Below are 6593 nucleotides of genomic sequence, written 5' to 3'. Positions count from 1 at the left end.
CTTCTCCTTTCCTCTTAACCCTGGAAGCTGCGTTGTTTTAACCCTCATCTTTAATTCATCTCGACCAAGCAGCCTGCACTCAGAGCAGATTAGAGAAGCCGAGAGGCGACACAGAGAATGATTTGGTTTCTCTTCTGTTTATAATCTTGTTTTTCCTCTGGACTTTCTATGGTACCCCTTCTCTCTTTATTCAGCTTAATATAATTTATGTTTTATGAAGTATTGAGAAAGATCATATACAAAAAACTCCCCCCCCAACTTTTGGTGTGAAACTGCCTCATTAGTCTCACATTGTCCACAAGAGTGTGATTTCAAAGACTCAGCTATGAATCTTCAGTTTAACAACTCGTGGGTTATGATGGTGATAACAATGTTTTAACAATAGAACTGGGTTGGATGAAGATGGCTAAATGTACTCCTAGTAATATATTACTAGATTTACATTATCTTTTATGTGAGCTTGAGCGTAGTTGATTTTAGCATGTGATATATTGTTATTAATATATATTGTTGTTAATAATTTATATTGTTGTAAGTACTTTCAAGTCTGCATGTGTTCTGTGTTTCACATTCAGAATAATAAAATGAAAGAAGTTGCAATATTGGCAAAGGGAATATTTGCTGGCTTTAAACATTAATATGTATTATCAAATTAATATTGCTGCCCATGTGTAACTATGGTAAACAAATGAAATCACAGGCAAAGTGGGAGCCACAATCTTATTGCATTGATGTCCTGTGCAACATATCCTCATACCTAAAATACAGAATATGTTGTTTTCCAATGACTCGACACATGTGAGTGCTGGAGAGCACCAGCAGCAAGCGTACCAGACCTCGTCATCATGGTAACAATAATAAACATGTGGTTGACATTGTGAGATGGTCTCAGTTTGGTTTAGGCACTGAAAATACTTGGTTTGAGTTAAAATAAATACTTATGTTATGTATGTAACTTCCTTTGTTCAACAAGATAATCTTCATTTCATTCGCCATTAAGCAAAAAAATTAAGTAAAAACTTAACATTGGGCTATGAATGAACTACACTACCACGGATGCATGACTTAAGTTTTATTTTCTGGACAACTTCTGTAATTTCCTTTAGCCCCTTATTACAAACTGCTTTTTTAAAGACATGTAAAAGCTTCAAAATTTATGAGTGGGGTATTTACTGACATATTTTATGCCATAGAACAAAACTTTAAAATCTCTTGAGCTTGTGTGAACCACAGACCTTTTTTCAGGCATCTAACCAAAGACCCATTCAAAAACCCTATTGACTTCAAGACGAGGGATTTGCAAAAATGCTGCAGCACTTCATAAGGTGCTTGCACAGATGACCAATACAACTGTATTTTTGTGGCGGATGGTCTGTTGATGTTATTGGTGCCATTGTGTCTCAAAAAGTACTTTGCAAATCTGTTCACACACCATGGAACCATGAAAAGCTAACAACAGCCCAGTGAATATCTTTGCCTAAAAGTTCAAAGGTTTCCGTCAGTCACATCATGTGATTATACATCCTACATCACTGTTTCTGCTCTGTGAAGCTCGATGGAGCTGAAATATTGGCTAATGGGCTTTGCTCTCATATTGTACATCTGATATCCAACTAAAACAAACATACACACACACACATACACACACACACGTCTGTTATTCTATCCTGTTCCTTATATCACGTGTGAGTCCCGTCAACACAGTGAATGGATAAATGAGTCGGCGCCATGTTTGTCTGTCTGTGTTTCCACACTGAACATTTAGATCAGATCCTCTAACAACAAAGCGCTCTGTCAAATAAACAAGGAGAGAAAAACTAGTTATAAATTTGTAACTGAATTTATTTTTGAAAAGGAACATAGGTCACTATTTGTTTCTTAACTTTGCAGTTTTGTGAATTTGTTAGCCCTTCATCTCAGTTGTTTGTTCCTTTCACTCAAAATCACTTTTTGTTGATGGTAACACCACAACATCAGGTTTTCAGTCTAAAGAAATACAGCAGAAGGAATAATGATCATTATGATATTACTATTCTTTATTGTTGTATCTTTTTGTCTTTAAACTATGTTCAAACTCAATTCATAAGAAGACAGTGTTCTGCATTTTTTTAGTGTGTTAAAGTATGTGTGTGTGTGTGTCTTTTGCCTTTGCATTGCTGCTAATGCTGCTGTAGTGACCTGAGAACTCGCTAATATCATTAATACTGAGCACGCTCCATAGAGCTCTCACGCCCCTCTCTCTTTCCTTTCCCCTTATTGTCTTTTGTTTCTGTCTTTTCCTCTTGTTTTTCTTTTGTTCCTGTTTCTTCTGGTCTATTTCTTCCCTCTCCATCCTCATCATCCTGTCTTTCTTCTTTCTCTGCCTCTCCTGCTCTTTTTCTCTGTACATTTCTTGCTGTCTCGCTCACACTCTCTGTCTGTCCCCTATCTCTTTCTCAGTCTGTCTCTCGTTCACTCTCCCTACAGACTTCTGCCTCTGATAGAGCAGCAGCCCCTCAACCGATTAACTCTGCAATCCCTTAATAACAATCTCATTCCCTCCCTCCCCCCTCCCTCTGTCTCTCTCTGAAGCCCTCCCAGTTCATTTGACCACTTTATTTCAACCTCCCATTCATGGGTCTCAGATCACACAAGGGGCTGTAATGACAGCACATTTATTAATTAATTGCATGTGTAATTGCTAAAATTAAGTTTTGGAAACTTGGTAATGATGTGAGGAATTACAGGGATGGAAGGAGGGGACAAGCTTTGAAGACAAGCCCCTCAAGTTCTTTTGGGGATGGAGGATGGGGGAGGTGTGGATGGATGGATAGAAAGGGAGTGATAAAAAAAGAAAGGAGAAGAGGGAGGGGATGGGAGAGGAGTAATCCAGGAGGAGAGCCACACTGTAAGGCTGATCAGAGCTGAGAGTTTTGTCTCTGGGCTAATCTTCTCTTCTGAAGTGGTGTCATGGCCATCACTCCGCTCTTCCTGTCAGTCTGTTGGTCTGTCCGTTGTGCGGCAGCAAATTCCCCCATTGATTCAGACTGGGCCACTTTAATTAACTTCCTCCCTGAGATAATGGCTAGCTCAGAGGAATCTGCTTGCCGCGAAAAAACTCTGAGAAAAACTTTTCCCTACGTCTCCAGGATGGCTAAGGCGGCCCCTTCAGCGGCGGCGTAATTTATTTCTTTTTATTGTCAAGACTTTGTCCGAAAAATGAGATTTGAACATGAGGAGTGAATTGTTTATTGTCTGGGGTATTTGGGAGCAGATGTGGGTTCTGGGTCTCTCTGTACTGAGACGATAGGAACAGATTCCATTATGTGTTGAGTGTGTAATTCTACTGGATGGACGTTCGGATGGGAAAAATGTCCTTGGAGGGATAAATGGTTTATCAGACACATGAACTGTCGAGAAGAAGAGTGAGAGAGAGAGAGAGAGAGAGAGAGAGAGAGAGAGAGAGATGGAGAAAAAGGGAAAGTGGAAGAAAAGAGGCGTCAATAAAACAGTTTATAGTTGTATCAATCATTTGTTTTGCACGCTACTGGCCTTTCATTCAGCTTATTTGGCAACAAAGCTTTACCTTGTTACTTATTTAGTAGCAGAACAATTCAGACCTTGATGGAAGGGACAGACAGCAAAACACAAACCATTCACTTGTTGCACAATGTCAGTTCAAGCTTACATTACTTGTTAATACTAACAAAGGCATGTAAAGTTGTATATCCTCACCTTTCTTCTCCGTTTCTTTGGGAAATTTGTCATTTGTTTTTTCTGACTGCATGTGAGTATGTGTAAAGACATTTCTGTGCAGTTCTATGCAAGTACTGAGATAATCAACACCATCTTCATTCCTAAACAACAGAACAGGTTGATGGCCAATGACATGGCCAAAACAACATGACCACTGAAAAGTACCAGTGACAGGTGAACCGGACCTTAAGTATGTCACATGACGCTCAACACTGGATAGAGTTGTGAAAGGTTAGGTTTAGGCAACAAAACTACTTTGTTAGGTTTAGGAAAAATTAAGATTTTGGTTAAAATAAGTATGTTGTGTCACATAAATCATGTGACGTAAGTCATCTACATAAAATTATATAATTTTCAATAAGTCAACACTGACATGATTTCACATGGGAAACAAATCCCAGTCGCCTGGGTGAAAGTCCTGTGTTTTTTTGACCCATCCATTGACCCTGTTCAATTTTTAATGTTGGTTTGTGTTTTGCACCTTTATTTAAACCATCTTTGTCTCAATTCAAATTTTCATTCCAATTTTCATAGAAACTTTCATCATGCAGTCACATTGATAACTAAGTGGTATTTTAGCAAATCAGTAACAAGTGAATATACATTGATTTTTGGTGACTTTACATGAGCTGCAATGAGAGGAGAGACATACTGGGGAACCTGCAACCAATCCAGTGGTGCACAGCATTTTCAGTGTCAAAATTTATCTCATCCGTTGCCAGTCAACCAGTTGCCGTCATTAAATGTAAAATGTAAATGCTCTCTATTTGTATAGCGCCTTTCTATTCTTTTCGACCACTCAAAGCACTTTTACGCTACATCACATTCACCATTCACACACATTTATACACTGAGCCTAAGTGCTCAATCAGAAACTAACATTCACACACATTCATAGACTGGTGGAATAGCCACCAGGGTCAATTCAGGGTTCAGTATCTTGCCCAAGGACACTTCTACGTGCAGCCTGGAGGAGCCGGGAACAACCTGCTCTACCTCCTGAGCCATAGCTGCTCTGGAGATTGGTGGAGAGACAAGGACATAACCCCAAATGGGTTCCCAAATCAGTATTGCATCATAAAACCTTACTAGAATATAACTTGTTAAATTGTGCTCACACTACACGCTACTTTAACTTTCACTAAGTAGATTTTAAACAGGTACTTAAAGTGTAAAGCAATGAATATTGAACTCACTTTTGTCAATCAGACTTAAACACAACTCACAATAGGCCAATGATTTCTAACATGTAACCAGATCAACTAAATAAGGTGACAATTTGGCAGTGTTGTGTTTGCAGGTTGGTCCACTGCCTTGGTAGTGGTCAAAAAAATCAATGAGGTAAATGCAAGTTTAACACTTACTGGCCACTTTATTAGTTACACCTTGCTAGTAGGGATGCACTGAATGTTCGTTCAGAAAAAAAAAAGCACTTTTGTTGTCAGGCCTAATATGTCAAAAGACCGAATAAATTTGACCGAACAATTACGTTGACATGTCAGTAGTGTGGAATCATTTTAAAGTGTCAGAGAAAGATGCAAAAATCGCCATTTGCAGACACTGTTCTGCTGAATTGTCTTCTCGCACATCCACTCCATCTGTGGCTGACTTCTTAGAAAAGGCAACAAACAGTCTGAACTGCTTTGAGGGTTTCTGTCACTCGTTTATGAGAAGGTGGTTAAGATAACCGCACCTAAATTAGGAGTGCACACGGATTATATTCACAGAAAGTATAAAACATATTACATGTGTACATTAAAAGTAAATGGATACATGTAATTTACTTTACTGGACCCTCTCGGACCCACCCACCATAGTCTCTCCAAATCCATGCAATGGCAAAAAAAAGCAAAATTAATGGAAAAATGTGAATGTTCGGTATTCAGTATTTGACAAATTTTGTCATTATATTTGGTTTCAGCTTTGGCCAAGAATTTTCATTTTGGTGCACCTCTACTTACTAGTACCGGGTTGAACCCCTTTTGCCTTAATTCTTCGTGGCATACTTTCAACAAGGCGTTGGAAACATTCCTCAGAGACTGTGGTCCATATTGACATGATAGCATCACCCAGTTGCTGCAGATTTGTCGGCCGCACATCCATGATGCGAATCTCCCGTTCCACCACATCCTAAAGGTGCTCTATTGGATTGAGATCTGGTGACTGTGGAGGCCATTGGAGTGCAGCAAATTCATTGTCATGTTCAAGAAACCAGTTTGAGATGATTTCAGCTTTGTGACGTGGTGCATTATCCTGCTGGAAGTAGCCATCAGAAGATTGTCCCATTTACGCTATGGACACTGGGGACATGTCCCCACCACATTTTGAAATGGCTGCATTTGTTAAAAATGTTCTGAAAATAGCTTGCACCAAGAAATTTTAACTAACAAATGAAAATGCTTTCTTCAAAATAGGGTTAAAAATCTTCTCATCTTGTTCTTGTGTGTCATCACTCGACCAAGTCGAATCATCACCCCCCTGATCTGGGCCCTTATGATCCCACCACTTTTCAAAACAAAGTGACACCCTTGGGTATACTGTGATCAAGGGATAAAGTGATGTACATGGTAGGCAGTCACATTTAAACATGGTACTAAGGGGCCCAAACTGTGCCAAGAAAATATCCCCCAAACTATTACACCACCAACCACCAGGCTGAACAGTTGATACAAGGCAGGATGGATCCGTGCTTTCATGTTGTTTATGCCAAATTCTGACCCTACCATCTGAATGTCTCACCTGAAATTGAGACTCATCAGACCAGGCAACGTTTTTCCAATCTTCTATTGTCCAATTTTGGTGAGCCTGTGTGAATTGTAGCCTCAGTTTCCTGTTCTTAGCTGACAGGAGTGGCTTCA

The sequence above is a fragment of the Micropterus dolomieu genome, linkage group LG05, assembly GCF_021292245.1.
Source record: "Micropterus dolomieu isolate WLL.071019.BEF.003 ecotype Adirondacks linkage group LG05, ASM2129224v1, whole genome shotgun sequence".
Classification (NCBI taxonomy): domain Eukaryota; kingdom Metazoa; phylum Chordata; class Actinopteri; order Centrarchiformes; family Centrarchidae; genus Micropterus; species Micropterus dolomieu.
The sequence above is the reverse complement of the archived record's forward strand: the minus strand, read 5'-3'. Positions refer to the sequence as shown.